The sequence below is a fragment of the Vipera berus genome (assembly GCF_964194415.1).
Source record: "Vipera berus genome assembly, chromosome: 2".
Classification (NCBI taxonomy): Eukaryota; Metazoa; Chordata; class Lepidosauria; order Squamata; family Viperidae; genus Vipera; species Vipera berus.
Genome location: NC_138203.1, coordinates 259,045,000 through 259,065,314, shown reverse-complemented (window position 1 = coordinate 259,065,314; position 20,315 = coordinate 259,045,000).

Below are 20,315 nucleotides of genomic sequence, written 5' to 3'. Positions count from 1 at the left end.
CAGGAGATGTATTATCATTACTAGTTACGTTATCAGAGGAGTCCTCAAACACTAGAGGATCAGTATTAACAGTTCCTTGCTCTAACCTATCCCAACCAACGTGCTCAAGGAATTTTGCACTAGAACTGTTATATACATTAGTTGTGCCCTGTTCCCAGAAACGATATGATCTGTGGTTAGCTTCGTAACCTACAAAGTATAATTGCCTAGCCCTATGTTGGCCTTTACTCCTGAGTTGTGTAGGAATGTGGACCCAAGCTGGGGTGCCAAACGTGTGCAGGTAATCAAGGTTTGGTTTTCTACCATGCCATATTGTGTATGGTATTTTACCAGTAGAAGTATTAACAACTATATTCAGAACATGGTTTGCACATTTTGCTGCCTCCCCCCACAGTCTATCTGTTAAGCCAGAATCTTTTAACATGGTTCTCATCATGGCTTGTAACGTTTGCCCACGTCTCTCAACAAATGCATTATGTTGAGGCCTATAAGGGGCTGAACGTTTATGCTCAATGCCAGCAGATTCTAACATATCAACAAAACGCTTGTTTGTAAATTCAGTGCCATTATCAGTAATTATGCACTGAACCTTTCTCTTTGTTTTTCTCTCCACAAACTTCAGCCAGTTTGCAAATTGTTGGAAAGTGTCTGCCTTTGACTTAAGCAGATAACAAAATCCATAACGAGAGTAGTGGTCCAATATACTTAAAATATAACATGACCCTCCTAAACTTGGTTTCATGGGTCCAATTAAATCAGCAAACACAACTTCCAAAGGTACAGTTGTTTTGAAGCCGTTTAACCTGTTTGCAGGAGTTGCCTTACTCTTTTCCTGATTACAGGCATTGCAATTCAAATACTTACTACATGGCTTCAGTTTAATTCCTTCTACTAACTCAACTGTTTTATGTAGTGAGTTAAAGTTTACATGCCCTAACCGCCTATGCAATAAATGTATACATTCATCATGTGGCTTCTTGTTCTCACATATTGAATTAGCTTTAACTGTACTAACCTGGTTACTAGTGAGAACGAATAAACCATTTTTCAAATTAGCAGTTACACAGGTTCCATTCCTCTCAATAGTGCATTGCTCCCCTCTGAATGTTACCACAAACCCAACTTTAACCAATTCCCTTACAGATAACAGGTTGAATCTTAGTTTAGGTATATATAACATAGGTAACTGTTCATCAATGCATGGACAACAGGAATTACCTTCACCAGAGGCCTTCATCCTCCAACCGTTGGCCAGTGAAACATATTGGTTGCTGTTTTTCATATTAATAAACCTCTCTTTCACTTTAGTAACGCATTGTGAAGCCCCACTATCAACAACCCACAATTCATTGTTTCTGGATGTTGGTTCACCAGAAATAGCCAAACCAAGGCCCTTCTTAGCCTTCCCACTGCTATTCACATTCTGTTTTCTACCCTTTCTACAGAATTTGGCTATATGCCCTCTAGCCCCACAAGAAAAACATTTCTTGACATTGTAAGCAGTGGAGAATGGCTGCTCCTCTCGTGGTTGTTTCTCTCTCAGCTGGTCTCTGTCACGCCTTCTTCTGGACTCTTCCAGCAGTCTCCCAGTAATGTTAGTCAAAGTCAGTTCCTCTCTGGTCAGGACTTCCAAAGAAGAAACATACCCATCATAACTCTCATCCAAAGATGACAGAATAATGTAGACCTGATGCAACTCTGAAAAAATCAGCTCCTTTTCATGAAGCTCTTGAAAAGTTGCCTTCATGTAATTTAAATGGGTCAGCATATCTCCATCCTTCTGCAGACGAGCCCTAAACAGCTTACGTGTAAGGTGTATATGTGCACCCACACTGTCTCAAACATAAAGCCTTCGCAAAATGCCCCAACACCTAGCAGCAGACTCCTCACCACGAATATGGACAAGCTGCTGGTCATTCAGTGTTAGTCCAATAATGCAAAGAGCTGTTCTGAACCAGCCCTCTTCTCGCAACCCCTAATTAAGAGAAGAGTCTGGAAAGCGTCCAAGGCTAAAAGGCTTCTGCCAAGATTTAATTACGCAGTTAACAAAAACACAAGAGCTTGTCTTCTCAAGCGGAAAAGTTGCTTTCAGCAACTAGCCCCTCCCCAAACACTTCTTTTATAGAGAGCTCAGGGCGTGGTCTCCCTGTGCCTCCTCCCGAGGAGTCCCATAGTCTTTCTTTGTTTGTCCCTGCTCGTCTGCCTCCTACGTCGGGCGTCCTTGAACAGGGCCAGCTGTGGGTCATCATCCTCCGCACTCTCGGGCTCACACAGCTGAGAAGAGGTCCCCGGCTGAAGACTCTGCAAAGCCTCCAAATCATCATCAGCCGGTTCGTTTCCCTCCTCCCCCACATCTGAGTCCTCCGATACATCGGACCCGGCTGTCGGACCCACAGGCTGGCCCTGAGTCACAACACTATCCCGCACCGCAGGGCCCTTCCCTTGGGTCTGCCGATCCGGATGCGGTCGGGATGGGAACTGTTCGTGAAAAGCAGTCACCAACGCAGGGGCATGAACGGCGGTCGCGTCTTCCCATGTGAAGTCCTCCGGCCCGTACCCTTTCCACTCGATCAGGTACTGGAAGCGACCTTTCAGCCAGCGGGAATCCCTGATGCTGGCGACCTCGTACTCGGGGGTGCTGCCTCCATCACGAGTTCCTGATGGGGGAGGTTCCGCTTGGCGAAGTGGACAGGCCGGTTGTTCGGGGACCAACAAGGACCGATGGAAGACGGGGTGCACGCGCAGGGAACGTGGCAGAGTTAAACGATAGGCGACCGGGTTGATGACGGCCTCGACTGGGAACGGTCCAAGGTAACGGTGGTCCAGCTTCCTCGCCGGCCGAGTGGATGGTAGGTTCCTGGTGGACAGCCAGACCCGATCCCCCACCGATAGTGGAGGCGTATCCCTTCTCGACCGATCGGCGAACCTCTTGTAGTCGGCCTTGGCCTTCTCCAGCTGCCGTCGCACCAACCGATGGATCGCCTGTAACTCCGCCATGAATTCGTTCGCTGCCGGCTCCGGTGAGTCCACGGGAGAAAGAGGGAAGAACCTGGGGTGATAACCCACGTTGGCCAAGAACGGTGTCATCTGCGTGGAGGTGTGCTGCGAGTTATTAAAGGCAAACTCGGCTATGGCCAAATAGTCCACCCAGTTGTCCTGCTGCAGGTTAACATAGCAGCGCAGATACTGCTCTAAGATGCCGATGACCTTCTCGGTACCCCCGTCGGTCTGAGGATGATGCGCGGACGAGAGGCAAACCTTAATGTCCAACGCCCGCATCAACTCCTGCCAGAAGCGGGCTGTAAACTGGGCCCCCCTATCGGAGACGACCCTATCGGGGAGGCCGTGCAGCCGAAACACCTGTTGGATGAACATGCGACTAGTGGCGCGAGCTGACGGTAAGCCGCGACAGGGGATGAAGTGCGCCATCTTGGTCAACATGTCCACCACCACAAACACTGTCGTGAAGCCGGAGGATGGGGGTAGATCCGTCAGAAAGTCCATGGACACAGCCCCCCAGGGTCTCTTGGGCGTTGGCAAAGGCTGCAGTAAACCAGGCGGGGCCCCTGTCGCTGACTTGGCCTGCCTGCATGGGACGCAGGAGGTGACATAAGACTGGACATCGTGTCGGACTCGGGGCCACCAGAAAGTACGGGAGACCAGGTTCAGAGTCTTGAACAGGCCAAAATGCCCCGCAGCCGGGTTATCATGACATTGGCTGAGGACGAGTCCCCTGAGTGGCCCTCCTGGAACATAGAGCCGGTCACGATAATACAGGAGTCCATCCGTGACCGACCAAGGCGAATCTGGCCCTACCTCTTCCTTCCGCTGAGCCACCCACGCCTCCTGCTGCTGCGCCTCCCGGATCCGAGCCCGTATATCCACCGGCTCCCGTACCGCAGCAAAAGACTCGACGGGGATCACTGTCCTGGGCGGAAGCTTGTCTTCCACTCGGGTGTACTCGGGCTTCCTGGACAGAGCATCCGCTCTCTGGTTGTGCCCGCTTGGTATGTACCGCACCCGGAAGTCAAACCTCGCAAAGAAGAGGGACCACCGGATCTGGCGTTGGTTCAAATTCCGAGCGGTCTGCAGGCTTTCCAGATTCTTGTGGTCCGTCCGGACCTCGATTTGATGCCGCGCCCCCTCCAGATGATGCCTCCAAGCCTCGAACGCCGCCTTGATGGCCAGCAGCTCCTTCTCCCAGATGGTATAGTTGCGCTCCGAGGGATTCAATTTCCGAGAGTGATACGCGCAAGGGAAAAGGGTACCGTTGGGCGTCGCTGCCTGGAGTAACACGGCCCCAATGGCAATGTCGGAGGCGTCCGCCTCCACGACAAACGGCCGTTGCGGGTCAGGATGCTTCAAGATGGGCTCCTTCATGAAGGCGTCCTTCAAAGCTTGGAACGCCTGTTGTTCGGGGGCGTTCCACTGGAACCGAGTCTTCTTCTGCAGGAGCCGGGTGAGGGGGGCTGTCAAGGCAGCAAAGCCAGGGATGAATGTCCGATAGTAGTTGGCAAATCCAAGAAGTCGCTGAACATCCTTCACGCGACGCGGGGGTTGCCAACTCTGCAACGACTCAACTTTACTTGGATCCATGGCGATGCCCTCGGGAGAAATGCGGTGGCCCAAGAAATCAATGGTCACCTGGTAGAACTGGCACTTCTCCAACTTGGCAAACAGCCGATGTTTCCGGAGGCGCTGCAGGACCTGACGGAGATGCTGATGATGCGCTTCACGCGACGGGGAGTAAATCAGGATGTCGTCCAGGTAAATCACAACAAACTGGTCCAACAGATCCCGAAAGATGTCATTCATAAAATGCTGAAACACAGCGGGGGCGTTGGTCAGGCCAAACGGCATCACCGTGTACTCGAAATGTCCATAGCGAGTACCAAACGCTGTCTTCCACTCATCACCCGGCCGAACCCTGACGAGGTTGTAAGCTCCATGCAGGTCCAGTTTCGTGAAGATCTTAGCCTCCCGGAGTCGGTCCAAGAGCTCGGGGATGAGGGGCAGCGGGTAGCGGTTACGCACCGTGATAGCGTTGAGTTTCCGGTAGTCACAGCAAAGCCGTAACTCGCCCGACTTCTTTTTGACGAAGAGCACGGGCGCAGACACTGGCGAGGACGAGGGCCGGATGAATCCACGAGCCAAGTTCTTTGTCAGGAAGTCCCGCAATGCGGCCAACTCGGGCTCCGACATGGAGTACAAACGCCCCACTGGGAGAGGCGCATCAGGGACTAGGTCAATGGAGCAGTCGTAGGGCCTGTGCGGGGGTAATTGGTCCGCCTCGGACTCGCTGAACACGTCAGCAAAGTCGGACAGTACGGGAGGCAAGGAAACCCCTGAGGAACCCTCCACCTGGCCGGCACAGATATGGCGGGTGTGGTCCACGCACTGCAAACTTGGGAAGGTGACCAAGTTCTGAGACCAATAGATCTGTGGATCATGCGCCCGGAGCCACGCCAGTCCCAAGACCACGGGGAAGTGCAGATCCGAAGTGACGTAAAACTGAATGGCCTCCACATGGGTACTGATGGCCATACACACGGGTTGCGTGGCGGCCGTGATAGGCCCGGACAGGAGCACTCGACCATCGATGGTCTCCACAAGCATGGGCGGATCCACCGGACACTGGGGAACAGCCCATTTGGCCACAAAGGCCGAATCCATAAAGTTAGTGGTAGCCCCAGAGTCAATTAAGGCATGGACCGGAATCCCCTCTGGCTTGCCAGGAAGGATCAGTCGTGCCTCCAAAATCAAATGCCGTGGAGGTTCACAGGCACCGTCGAAACGGCGTCGCTCGGCGTGATCGTTGTGGGTCGCCCGATCTTTCACACCGTCTAGATCGGGCTCGGGCCGTATTCCCGATAGCAAAGCAGGGGACTTTCTCGGGGGAGGCTTGGTCACTGACGCCCGCTGACGCTTCTTTGGGCAAGAAGCAGCCAAATGTCCAGGGTCCCCACAGTAAAAACACAACCCCTCCGATCGTCGTCTGTCCATTTCCGTCACCGATAGACGGGACCTGGCGGCACCCAGCTCCATTGGCTCCTCCCTCTGGACTGGGGGCTCACGCACAACAGGGGCGGCAGGGGTCTGTGGGGTGGCACGGCGACTCTTACGCTGCTGCAGCCGGGCATCGATCCGCAGACAAAGATGGATCAGCCCATTCAGGTCTGAGGGAATGTCCACGCGGGCCAGCTCATCCAACATCTCCTCTGTCAAGCCATCCTGAAAGGCATCCACGAGCGCAGCCTCATTCCAGGCGGAATCCTGGCTAAGCAGCCGGAAATCGCTGATATAGGCCTGTAGGGGGCGCTGACCCTGCCTCAAAGCTTTCAGACGTCGGGTGGCGGTCTGCGCCTTAATCGGGTCCTCATACATGAGGCGCATATGGTCACAAAACCCCCCAAAGTTATCCAACAAAGGGCTAGGCTGTGCCAACAGAGGCGTGCCCCAACGAGCTGCATCTCCCGACAGAAGGCTCAACACGAATCCCACCTTATCACGGTCAGTGGGGAAATCAGCTGCTCTCACGCTGATATAAAGCTGGCATTGTCCCAGGAAGGCAGGAAACAGTTCTGGTTTACCAGCAAATTTATCCGGCATAGCTAACTGACATTTCCTCCTGGGTGGGGGGGCAGCATGTACCTGAGCCTGCAGTTGTGCCACCTGAGTGGCCAGCAAGGTGAGTTGCTGGTTGAGCTGGGCATTCTCGGCAAGAAGCTGCTCCATCGTAGTATTAAGGGGTGGGTGGCTGAAAGCAAACTGTTCTGAACCAGCCCTCTTCTCGCAACCCCTAATTAAGAGAAGAGTCTGGAAAGCGTCCAAGGCTAAAAGGCTTCTGCCAAGATTTAATTACGCAGTTAACAAAAACACAAGAGCTTGTCTTCTCAAGCGGAAAAGTTGCTTTCAGCAACCAGCCCCTCCCCAAACACTTCTTTTATAGAGAGCTCAGGGCGTGGTCTCCCTGTGCCTCCTCCCGAGGAGTCCCATAGTCTTTCTTTGTTTGTCCCTGCTCGTCTGCCTCCTACGTCGGGCGTCCTTGAACAGGGCCAGCTGTGGGTCATCATCCTCCGCACTCTCGGGCTCACACAGCTGAGAAGAGGTCCCCGGCTGAGGACTCTGCAAAGCCTCCAAATCATCATCAGCCGGTTCGTTTCCCTCCTCCCCCACATCTGAGTCCTCCGATACATCGGACCCGGCTGTCGGACCCACAGGCTGGCCCTGAGTCACAACAAGAGCTTTCTCATTGCTACGTTTAAAGTCGTCTATCTTCTTTGCATCCTCTTCGTCATCTGGATCCCAAACAGTAGTATCTGGTGGGTTATCTACAACAGTCCATAGTCCTTCCTTGCGCAAAAGCAAGCAGCATTTCGTGGACCAGGAAACATAGTTTGTCCCATCCAACCAGGTTATCCAGGAGATGCCTGACAACAGTTCTTGTGCCATTTTACACCAAAAAACTAACACAAACTCAGCTAGGAATACAGTGTGTACTTACTCTCAGTACAGGCCTGGGCCCATAACCAGTGTTAAGAAATTTGTTGTGCAGAGATCTCCTTGTGCTACCAAAGAGTTGCACAGACAAGGAAGGGTACTGAGAGCAGTAAGAGTCACACAAGAATACACTGAGTAAAAGCAAAAAGTATTTTACTTTGAGGGTGGTGTAAAAACAAAAATGCACAGTCAAAAATAAACAGTCCAAGTCATACACAATAGCAACAGTCCAAGGAGTAATCCAAATACAAAGTCTTCTTACCAGTCCAGAGGTCAATACACAGTTCAGGTTTACAACAGTAGTAAACCAACAGCAGAGCAAAAACAGTAACAGTAGAGAGCAGTGAATTCAGAGAGAGAGAGAAGCTACATTCCTAGCTTCCTCTTATGGCCATGAGAACACTTTCACACCCATTGGCCAATTAACTTCTTAAAGTCATAGCATTATGGTTAATATATTTTCAACCCAACATTGTAGGCTAACACCATATGCCTAACACAAAGTCATATTTTAAAATACTGGGTGGGATCCAAAGTAGGCACAGAAATAGCTTTCTCTCCTAAAATCTTTTATATGACTTGCTAGGCGTCATCTCCATAGGAATAACAATTTACGAGATCACGTGTCAGAACCCATTTCTTTGGTGTGTGTGTGGGGGGGACTTTTGGCTAGTTGGGTCTGTTCCCTTCTGCAGGTTCTGCCATATTTCTGGGGGGAGGGGGGAACCTTTGGGGAATTGTTATGTATCTTCTTCCTTTCACTTAGCCAGTATAATGTATCCTCTCCGCTTCCTCTATCTGCTTGCTCTTTGAACTGTTCTCCCCTTGATGCCAACCTGGGGTGAGAAAGGAATGTGCCTCCAGCCATCTTGCTTATCTCTCACTATGGAAGAGAAGGTGCGAAGACCTAACAATGGTTTCACAGCCTTGGGAATGGCGTCTTATCTGCTTTGTTCCCACAGTGGACTTAACACTTGGGGATTGGTCCATTTGAGCCGTCCAGATGAACTATTGGGTTGGGGTTTGCTTTTTGCTCTTTTAACCTATTGATCTGAGGGGGAAACCCTCAGATCCTGCCTTCTCTGCCTGCTGTCAACTTCTCCTAACAAAAGTTCCTTTTGGGATGACTCTGTTTCAAGAGTTCTGCTTTCTTGCGAAGAGGGTTTGAAGTGGGTCCTTACAGCATGGCTAGATATTTAATAAATAAATAAATATTCACTTGGTTCTAACAGCCATTACAACCAGTGGAACAAGCAAGTAGTGGAGCACATAACACTGGACATGTAACTGGAAGGCAAAATCATGAAAATGCATCTCACTTACTTTGGCCACCTCATGCAGGGGAATTCACTGGAGAAAGCAATTATGTTTGGAAGAGTTAGCAGCAGGGCTTTTTTTCTCATAGAATGCTCAGAACGGAGTTCCGGCACCTTTTTTTGGATGGAACCTTGTAGGGTAGTATGACGTGTGAGTTCCGGCACCTTTTTCTTTTACAAAAAAAGCACTGGTTAGCAGTAAAAGGAAACCAGGCCACCACGGGACACGGTGGCTGGACACCATCAAAGCTAATACCAGCCAGAGTACAGAACAATTCACACAAGTAGTGCAAGATTGGAAGATGTGGAAAAACCTGGCCCAAACAAGCAAAGCCCCATCTACAGGATGCAGGCAGAACATGAAACCGTGCCCCCTCCAGTCCACAGAAAAACCTCTCTCCACGAAACCGGTCCTTGGTGCTCAAAAGGTTGGGGACCTCTGATATAGAGTAACCAAATCCCATCTTGTTCTTGTTCTTTTTTTTTAATGGTGTATTATATTTCGAACCACCCAGAGTCAGTTGGAGTCAGGCAGCACCTAAATTGAATAAACAAATCAAATAAATTAAGCTCTAGACCTGTCATCTACACTCTGGTATTCTTCAAATGGAATGGGATTTTAATTTCCAGATTTTCCTTCAAGTCAGAGGAAAAGCATGCCTTCTAGGAAAAGCATTCTGAAAGTTGCTATCCCAAATATCTCTAGTCTAGACAATGCCAAACTTAGAAAATTTCCCTATAAAAGGGATGTGCTGTTGCCATGGATCCTCTGGTGTCTTCCTTATAAGTTGTCCTTGACTTACAACAGTTCATTTAGTGACTGTTCAAAGTTACAACGGCACTGGAAAAAATGATTTATGCCCTTTTTTCATACTTACGATCTTTGCAACATCTCCATGGTCACATGATTAAAATTCAAACACTTGACAACTGATTCATATTTATGATGGTTGATGAACACCTTTTGTGACCTTCTGACAAGCAAGGTCAAAGAGGAAGCTACATTCCCTTAACAACCACGTTACTAAATGAAGCAAGTGCAGTGATTCACTTAACAACTGTGGCAAGAAAGGTCGTAGAATGAGGCAAAACCCGCTTAACAACTGACTCACTTAGCAACAGAAATGTTGGACTCAATTGTGGTCATAATCAAGGGCTACCTGTATACACTATGTCCAATTCCCATTTTGTGTGTATCAATCATAACCACATCCTGATGGACAATATGCATCATTGTTCAAATTCAGTATAAGAAGCTTTGCTAGTTCCAGCAGCAAGGGAGAGAAGAACAGGATCATCAGGATAGGATCATAGCTCAAACCGAGAATAATGTATAGTAGATAAAGAGGAAGGGAGCACAACACTGAGAAGGAAATTGGCTAGATTTGAAATACACCAGATTCCAGGATACAGAAAAAGATGAATGGAGAACAATAGGCTTTTACAGACATTTTGAACTGTGCTGCTGGTTCCTTAGAACAGAGGTCAGCAACCTTTTCATGCTGGCGGCAAAGAGGGAAAGAGCAGCTGTGAAATTTGTGCACATGCGCATGTGCGAACAGGGCCACACACAAACGGGGCTGCATGCATCCACGACACTAGCAGCCCCATTTGCTCATGCATGCAAGCGCTAGCTTCCGCCACTGCTAGCCCCACGCATATGCACAAATGGGGCCGCACGTACCCACATGCCATTAGCAGCCCCATTTGCACATGCACGAAGGTGCTAGCCAACTCTGCTAGCGGCACGTGCATGCATGAACGGGTCACACAACCCAAATGGTGCTAGCAGACCCATTTGTGCATGTGTGCATGCGCTAACCACCACCTCTACTAGTGCCAGGCATGCACAAGTGGGCCACACAACCCGTGTGTGTTAGCGGCCCCATTTGCACAGATTCTAGCCACTGTTAGCCCCACGCATATGCGCAAACGGGTCTGCAGGCTCTAGTGTGAGCAGGGGTGAGTGTGCACACTGGCCAGCCTGTCCCGCAGCCCAGTAGCCAGTAGGCCACAGCCTGGCAATGGGCCGCGGACCATAGGTTGGGGACCCGTGCCTTAGAAGGATTTGCTAGTATTTTTAAAAAAACACAGGAGGAACAAATTCATTTGGTTTGGCTAAACATGACAGTAAAGGAAAGCCACACAATTGAACAAGAATAGCTATGTTAGAAAAGTTTTTGTTAACAAGCACTGGCATTTTGGTGAGACATTGTTGTCTTTTATTGTTGTTGTTGTTGATTGGGTTAGACTAGACAATTAGGCAAAGCTGCAGTGCCGCTGTTTCTCATCTGTTTAAGGTACATCATGTTCTATTCTTTTAATTGCTGATAGTGTTAAAGGGACTTGGAGAGAAGCAAGTTTTAGGTTTGATTTGATTATGTAAATGTTAGAAATGAACCAGTCCCCATTCATCTTCAAAAAGCAGGCGAAAAAATAAATAAACCTGAAATAAATTCCTTATTTTGTAACAAATAAATCAGAAATAAATTTCTTGTTAATTCATCCCCAAATAACAAGTATATGAAATGGTAACTTGTCATTGCAATTCACTGTTCTGGTTATCACATTAAAGTCCTTCTGTGCATAGGACCTATCTCCCAATCACACTCAGTTATAGATCAGCATAAACCAGTAATTCCAGATCCTATTGATTAAAACAATGTCCTCTGGTGAGACCCAGGATATAGACCATTTCTGTCATGGTGTCTGCTCTCTGGAACACTTTCATTCCTGAGATTTGTATAGCTCCTTCCTTATTTAAATAAGCCCTTAAAACCTGGCTCTTTCTCTAGATGTTGATTAGTAAGGGTGACAGATTGCTGGTGTGGTGTTTTTGTCCATTTGACAGTTATTTCCTGTTGTGTCCGGTTGGTCGACAGATAACACGGAGACGGTTCAGGGTTTAGACTGTTTATTCTAGTTGCACGTGGTAGAACTGAACCCACATGGCCCTGTGTTGCTTATATGTCCGGCAAGCACCGGACGCTAGCCAACCACCCGACGGGAATCTCCTGCCTTGCCTCAGGCACCCAACCTGTCCAGGAATTCCCGCCGGCTGGATTAGCCAATCACGAGGCTGTGCAGTTGTGTACAGAACACCCCTTCCCCCTCAATTGTGGACCCCCTAATGCCCAGGTCTCCGAAGTCTCTTTGATTATTTCCTTACATAGTCCCTTAGATATGCCGGAGGTCTATGTTCTCTGACAGGGTATCTCCCTGGTGGACTGTCCGGCCTAGTCTCTCTCTCCTGGATTGGCCTTGTGGGCTGTGGCAACTCTCCCCTCTGCAGGTGCCCCGCTGGTTGCGATGTTCCTGTGGGATCCCTTGGCACTGTCTCTGTGGCTGGCTCTGTAGACTCTGAGCCCCCTTGTAGTGGACCTTGGTGATCCGGCCTCTGTTGGTCTGTCCCTGCCCATTGGGTTAGGTTGGGGTGTTGTCATTGGAGATGGGAGTGGTTCGTAGTGTGTGTGGCTTTGCAACGGCTGAGTCTCTCTGGGTGCCGGTGGGGTGTTCTCAGGGGCCCTTTTCCTGAGTTGGTCAATGTGTCTCCTGACCTGGCGTTCCCCTTCCCCCTCTATGATGTACGATAGCGGCCCCAGCTTGTCTATTACCACCCCCTGTGTCCACTTATCCCCTTGGCCGTAGTTCCTGGCCCACACTAAATCCCCAATGCTCAATGATCTGGCCGAGCAGTTCTGTTCAGTTTCAGCTGTTATCCTATCTGGGTGGAGTTTATCTAATTTGGTTGTCAGTCTCCTGCCCCACCTCATTTCCACTGGGCTTTTCCCAGTTGCTGTGCATGGTGTTGTGTGTTGTGCCAGCAAAAACTGGGCCAGTCTTTGGTGCCAGTCCCCAACAATAATCCTGTGCAGTGCATCTTTGGTTGTCCTCACGTTCCTTTCTGCCAATCCGTTGCTGGAGGGGTGGATGGGTGCCAATGTTGCGTGCCTAATCCAGTTGTCCTTGAGGAAATCCTGAAATTCAGTAGATGTGAATTGAGGGCCATTGTCAGATACAACTACGTCAGGTAACCCATGAGTGGCAAAGAGTCCCCTCAGAACCTGTATTGTCTTTGCTGACGTCATGCTCTTAACAGGCACTACCTCTAACCACCGGGAATAGCTGTCTACTACTATTAAGAATGTCTGACCCTGGAAAGGCCCCGCATAATCTATATGTATTTGGGACCAGGGGTTGTGTGTCGCCTCCCACCTGTGTACTGGTGTGTGGGCTTGTTCTGGCCTTGACTTCTGGCATTGATAACACCCTGCTACCCTTTCCTCAATTGCCTTGTCTAACCCTGGCCACCACAGGTGACTCCTGGCCAGAGCTTTCATGCGTACGATACCTGGGTGCCCATCGTGTAATTCGCAGATGACCTTGTCTCTAAGTTTCTCTGGCACTATTACCCTGTTCCCCCATAGTAAACACCCTAAGTGTGATGACATTTCATCCCTTCTCCTGAAATACGGCTGGAATTGTGGATCTGGGCTTTCCCTTGACCATCCCCCCTTGGACCCAAGCTGCTAGTACTGGATCCTTGCTAGTGGCAATGGCAATATCTTTGGCTGTTAGTGGGTATTCTGGGAGTTCTTGTAATGTGAGGATTTGTCCCACTGGTGCTGGGTCTGTGTCTGTGTCAGGTAGGGGTAGCCTGCTTAAGGCATGTGCATGGCTCATTTCTTTCCCCGGTCTGTAATTGATGGAAAATGTATATGCTGATAGGAATATTGACCATCTCAGCATCCTTGATGACATTATCTGGGGGGTCTGTTTGTCGGTTGTGAAAAGACCTAAGAGAGGTTTGTGGTCCGTGAATATTGTGAAGTTCCTGCCGTAAAGGTAATCGTGGAATTTCTTCACACCTGCCATGATTGCTAATGCTTCTTTGTTAATTTGTGCATAATTCCGCTCTGCCTTGCTCAGAGTTCTGGAATAATATGCTATTGGCCTTTGTTCCCCCTTACTATCCATGTGACTAATCACTGCCCCCACCCCGTATGGTGATGCATCACATGCCAGGTATATTGGCTCAGCCTCGATGAAGTGGGTGGCTGTGGACCTACTGGAAAGTATCTCCTTCAGTGTTTGAAAACTTCTTTTGTGTTGTTCCTGCCACTGCCAGGTGGTTTTCTTGTCAAGTAGCCTGTGTAGTGGTTCTGCTATGGCTGCTTTATGTGGTAGGAATGTATGATAAAAGTTTATGAGACCTAAAAATGCTTGTAGCTCTGCCTTATTTTTGGGTGCCGGGGCTGATTTGATTGCTTTTATTTTCTCCTCCGTTGGATGTATGCCTTGAGCATCAATCCTGTATCCTAAAAATTCAGTGGATGTTACCCCAATAGAGCATTTTTCCTTTTTTAATTTGAGCCCTGCAGCTCTAAATCTCCCCAGTACCCTTTCCAATCTCTCAGCCAGGACTCCCTCAGTTTTCCCTGCTATCAATACATCATCAAAGTAAGGGAACACCCCAGGTATGCCCTTTAAGGTCCTCTCCATCACTTCTTGGAAAATGCCTGGGGCTGCTGCAATGCCAAATTGAAATCTGTGAACTCGCAATGCCCCCTTGTGGGTAACTATCATTTGTGCGTCTGCGGCTTCCCGGGAAACTGTGAGTTGCAAATACGCCTGCGCCAAATCAAGTTTAGCAAAGATGGCGCCGTTCTGGATCGTCGCGAGGACCTGCTTCACTGTCGGGACCGGGTAAGCATGCTGTTTCATTGCTCGGTTTAGTGTCGCCTTATAGTCGGCACATATTCTCACGTCCCCATTAGGTTTAAGGGTGTTGACGATGGGTGTCTCCCAGGGGCCCCCTTCTACCGGTTCCAGTACCCCTTGGCCTACTAACTTGTCTAACTCTGCCTAAATTTTTTGTTTGAGTGCGAAGGGGACCCTCCTGGCCTTAAGCCTTAGGGGGTTTACTGATGGATCTAGTTTAAAATTAATGGGCGGCCCCCTGTACTTCCCCAATGTCCCGTCAAAGATGTCTGCGTAGCTGTCGCAGATGGATTTTAGGGTTCGCTGTTGTATTGAGTTAATTCCCTCGACCCATATGCCTAACAGGCCGAACCAGTTGAGACCGATTAAGCTGGTTCTCTGTCCCTCGATGACTAGGAGGTCTAACGGCCCTTTAAACCCCTTGAAACAGACGTTGATGGTGACTTTTCCCTTCACTTTGATGGGTGTCCTCTGGAAGTCTGCTAACTGTATTTGTGTGTGTTTAATGGGTACTCGCCGCCCGCTTCTGGCTTCGATGTGTGTCAGCGTATCTCCTGATATGATGGACACTGCTGCCCCTGAATCTACTTCCATTCTGCAGGGGATGCCCTGGAGCCTGACCTCAATTTTTAGTTTGGGGCTCAGTAGCTGGTTGATGACCACTCCCGCTTCCCGGCTAGGGCCCTGTGCCTGTGGCCTGTGGGTCTCTTTGCCACTTTTGTGGGGGGTTACCTTACCTGCGGCCCAGGCGTCGATGTCGTGGAGGTTTTCGCACAGTCTGCCTCTACAGATTATTTGGATGTGGCCAGGTTTTCCGCATTTTGCGTTCCAGAACCTGCAGCTGGCACAGGGATGGTTTCCCCCACAGCTTCCACATTTGGCTTCAGGGTCTCTTTGTCTGTTTGGGGCCTTTCTTGGTGATTTGTGCAGTTGCGGTGGTGGTGGTCTCCTGGGACGGTCAGCGCCTTCCGATCGGGTCATCCTCGCTGGGATTTTTCCGAATCTCTGGGTGATCTCATCGATGTCCGTCTCCCATGGGTAGTCCTCCACCCCACCGTCCACAAGGCACTCCTGGTTGATGGCTCCCGCTGCGCCATTGCTGTTGTGGGTGGGGTCACGTTGCCCCGTGGCTTCGTAAGTGAGTAGTTCGTCCAGAACTTCTTGTAAGTTTCCCGTGGGCTTTGCAATGATTCTGTTTTGCAATTGTTCATCGTGTAGCCCTAGGACCACTCTGTCCCTAATTCGCACCTCCAGATTGTCATATTTACAACGGAGTGTGGCTTCCCTCACTGCAGCCACGAATTCTGTTATGGATTCCCCTGGCTTTTGGTTCCTTTTCTTGACGATTCTTCTCCAGAAAAGCTCCGATCGTTTGGGGGTGAAGTGCTCTTTGAGTTTCGCTAAGAGCTCGGCGTAAGACACACTGGCAACAGTGGCCGGCTGGCACAAGCCAACGGCGACCTGGTAAACCGGTGTACCGCTGATTGTCAGTAGTGCGGCAGCTTTCTTCTGGTCTTCGGTTATGCCGTTCACTAACATGTACCCCTCGGCTTGGCCGACGTACTCCTCCCAGTCCTCTGGGTGTCTGGGGTCGAATTCTCTCACTGAGCCGACTTGAGCCATTCTTGCTTCCCATCCGTGATTCTGTGCCGCTGGGCTGAAGGCTCTTTGTGCTGCTGACGGCTATTTGAATTTCCCACTCCACGCACTTCCTGCTCGCGCGTCCTTTTCTCTGCTGTTCTGCCGCGATTCCACCTTCGTCACCACTGTTGTGTCCAGTTGGTCGACAGATAACATGGAGACGGTTCAGGGTTTAGACTGTTTATTCTAGCTGCACGTGGTAGAACTGAACCCACATGGCCCTGTGTTGCTTATATGTCCGGCAAGCGCCGGACGCTAGCCAACCACCCGACTGGAATCTCCCGCCTTGCCTCAGGCACCCAACCCGGTGTCCAGGAATTCCCGCCGGCTGGATTAGCCAATCACGAGGCTGTGCAGTTGTGTACAGAACATTTTCTGGATGTTTTCCTCTTTTTAAAATTTTTTTAAGGCAATGTATATCTTTGTTCCTATTGCGATATATTATATAAACCTCTCAGAGTCATGATAGATTAAGTTTATAAAATTAATCAATAAATAAAGGATAGCTATCAATAGTTTTAATAGGTGATATCATCAAAGTAAACAAACAAATGTGATCCAAATGATTCTGTACCCACATCTATGGAATGTCTGAATGAGTAGATATGATCCATGTTTACCAATCTGTCCTCTTAGTAGCATTCCATAGTACTATAAGGCCTAAAACATTTTCTTTACACTTGCCTGCATTGAGGAGGAGGAGGAGGAAGAGGAGGAGGAGGAGGAGGAGGAGGAGGAGGAGAGGAATATAGCAGAGAAGATGCAGGAATACTTGAAAGAAACTTCCAATATTTAATTCCATGAAAATGAATTACCTTCATAGTCTTTCAGATATCGTGAGTTTAATGTTTCATTCTATTAAAGTAAAAAGAAAAGATTCACAAATATTATTTTGCCTCTGGCAAGATTACTTCTCCAAAAGTAGCCTTAAAACTTACTTGTATTAGTTGCCTCCATTCTTTTAAAAAAGTTCTTCTTGATTATAAATTGATATACATGACTGGATGAGGCAAGAAACCTCATATTGAAACATGCTCCTGCCTTCATACTTCATGTTGACATCACAAACTCATTGCATACGACCTAATTTTTTAACTTATTTGCAAAACCAATCAGATGCAGAAAAACTAATTTGGATAATACCTTGTTCCAATTTGATCAAATTATCTCTGTTTGACATGGTTAAACAGGATTAGCAAAAGAAATAAAACAGATTTTGTTTTACATGTAAATATATTTTATTATGAATTCAGTAACAAATGTTAACATCTTCTTGTAGTTGACAGGAGTTAACAGTTTGGCCTACCAGCCTTTTCAGATTAACAGACAATTTAACCCCAGTGTTTGACATTAATAAAAGTGGATTAATGTTCTCCTCAACGCAGTAACTGAAACTTGCCATTTTACCAAAAGTCTATATCCATATAATTATCTTGGAAGACTATGGAAACAAATTACTTTAACCAGTGCTTTTTTTGTAAAAGAAAAAGGTGCCGGAACTCACACATGTCATACAACCCGCCTTGCCTACCCTATAAGGTTCTATCCAAAAAAGGTGCCGGAACTCCGCTCTGAATGTTCTATGAGAAAAAAAGCCCTGACTTTAACCACATACTCATTACCTTGTTTCAGAATTTCTCTAGTCTTCACCTCTTCTGTTTCTTGATGATCTTCTGACTGTATGACATTGCTTAGTTTTTCAGGAATAGCCAATTCTGCCACATACTACAACCTAGTTGACCTAACCTCTTCTAAAGATAATTAGCAGAGACTAATTAGCAGTAATTTTTAAAAGAGTATCCCCAACTTTGTTGATTATAAAAGTGAAGCTCCGAAGACAGTATATACTGCATTTGTATCACTCACTAAATCACAACTATCCAGCCACATTTAGTCTAGCATGTTGCATAAAGCCAGCGTCTGACTAATTTATAATCCAATATTTCATGCAAACTTAGAAAATCACATTAATTAATATAATATGCCATGCAAAGAGAGCAGGCATTGTCAAATTATCATTATACTAAACTATGGCTCCAACTAATTGTACTTTTCCAGGAAGATATGATTAACATCATTATAACTTAGCCACACGATGAAAGGATTTGCAACTGCAATAAGCAGTAATTCAGTTGTTTGGTTTCAGCTTAGCTTATTACATTTTATTTACTCAACCACTGTTAAAAAAAAAAAACTTGGCTTTAGCCGGATTTGTAAACTCCAGCCATTATTGCAAGGAAAGACTAAGATTTTGGTATGATTAGCCTGGTCTCAGTAGGCTGAGTAGTTTCCAGCTAGGGCTTTTCATTCAAGGTATATAATCAAACAAACAGATCACTATAAGTATGCAGTGCATATACATCCCATGCTGATCTGTTCTCTAAGTGAGCTAGTCTGCTGGATTAGTGTTCCTTATCAGATTACCTTATCTGCTTCACAAGTCTCGACATACTGTGAGACACAGTTGCCCCAGGCTCCTTATTAGAACATAACGATTATCAAGATTGATACAATTTGACAAGAATCCAAGAAATTCTCTGTGAAATATGTCTGGCGGCTACTTGAGTTGGGGCAGAAAAGCGATGAATTGCTTGAAAGAATGAAAAATGGATTCTCTTTCAAGCACTAATTTGGCTGGCAATAAATAAATAGAAATGAAAAGAAGTCAAAATGCCCTTTTGACCTCACAGGCAGCTATTCACATTCAATATTCCACCAAGTAGCTTAAACGCTGGAGCTCCCTGCCAGCCATCATGCATTTCTAATATGTCTCAAGCCTTTTTTAAAAAACTTTTTTTTGCCCAGAGGATTACATTTTAATGTTCCCTTTTACAGTGACTTATTAAAGGGGGGACTTGACACAAGTTTGATAATGCATGGATTTTAGAATGATTCTTGTTTGCAGTGGATGGCACCAGGGAATGCTTGAGTTTGCTCTTCCTCCTTGCTTATAGAATGATATTTGTCCCAGATTAGCTCAGAGGACATTTAGGAAAAAATGTAAACACAGATCAGGCCATTGAATGGACTGGCAGGATTCCTCCACAGCAGCTTTTCCCAAGCTTGTGTTGGCTGAGAACATCTGGGATCCAGCATATCTGGAGGGCAGCTGGTCAGACAAGGCCGTTCTCCAGCAAGTCCAGAAGAGATCAACTCAAGTCAGGCTATTTGCAGACTGTCTATGTTTGCATGTCACTCCTTTCCATCAAATTACAAAGCACATTTTTAAAAGCTGTTACGGTATGGCTTTTAATACCTTGCTTATAACAAGTCATGCATTTTTAGTATCTCCATAGCAAGGTGGAATCTGAGCACAGGTAACACTTTTAGCCTCATACACCTCTTTTGGTGCCTGTCACACACTCTGCTTCCCAGCCAATTAATTTTGTTCAGTGATGTTAAGCAAAATAACCTTTCTTGCTCAGATGTACTTAAAATAGGGTGTTCTTAGAGAATGAAAAAGGTGGTAGTTCCCCCTTCCAGGGCTTTGTTTGCAAATGTCTCCCCCTCCCCTAATGGCAGAACTTGAAAACAGAAATGTGTCTTGGGGTTCTGGTATGAAATATCCAAGAAAACTGGGGAAGCTGCCTTCTAGTGAATGATCATTTGAGACAAACTATTGCCACAATAAGGGACGCGGTGGCTCAGTGGGTTAGGACACTGAGCTTGTCGATCGGAAGGTCGGCAGTTTGGCGGGTCGAATCCCGAGTGCTGCGTAACAGAGTGAGCGCCTGTTACTCGTCCCAGCTTCTGCCAACCTAGCAGTTCGAAAGCACGTAAAAATGCAAGTAGAAAAATAGGGACCACTCCGGTGGGAAGGTAACAGCGTTCCGTGCGCCTTTGGTGTCTAGTCATGCCGGCCACATGACCACGGAGACGTCCTCGGACAAGCGCTGGCTCTTCGGCTTTGAAATGGAGATGAGCACCGGCCCCTAGAGTCGGAAACGACTAGCACGCATGTGCGGGGGAACCTTTACCTTTTACCTATTGCCACAATGGCAAACACTTAGTAACAAGTCCCTTTCTTTGGAAAGCCTACGGAGATTCTCAGTCATCCATGGCATGGTTGTCCCAAAGATCCTTTTTTTTTTGAAAAGGCAACTGGATTTTATTTTTCCTTGAAGAGGTTTCGCTTCT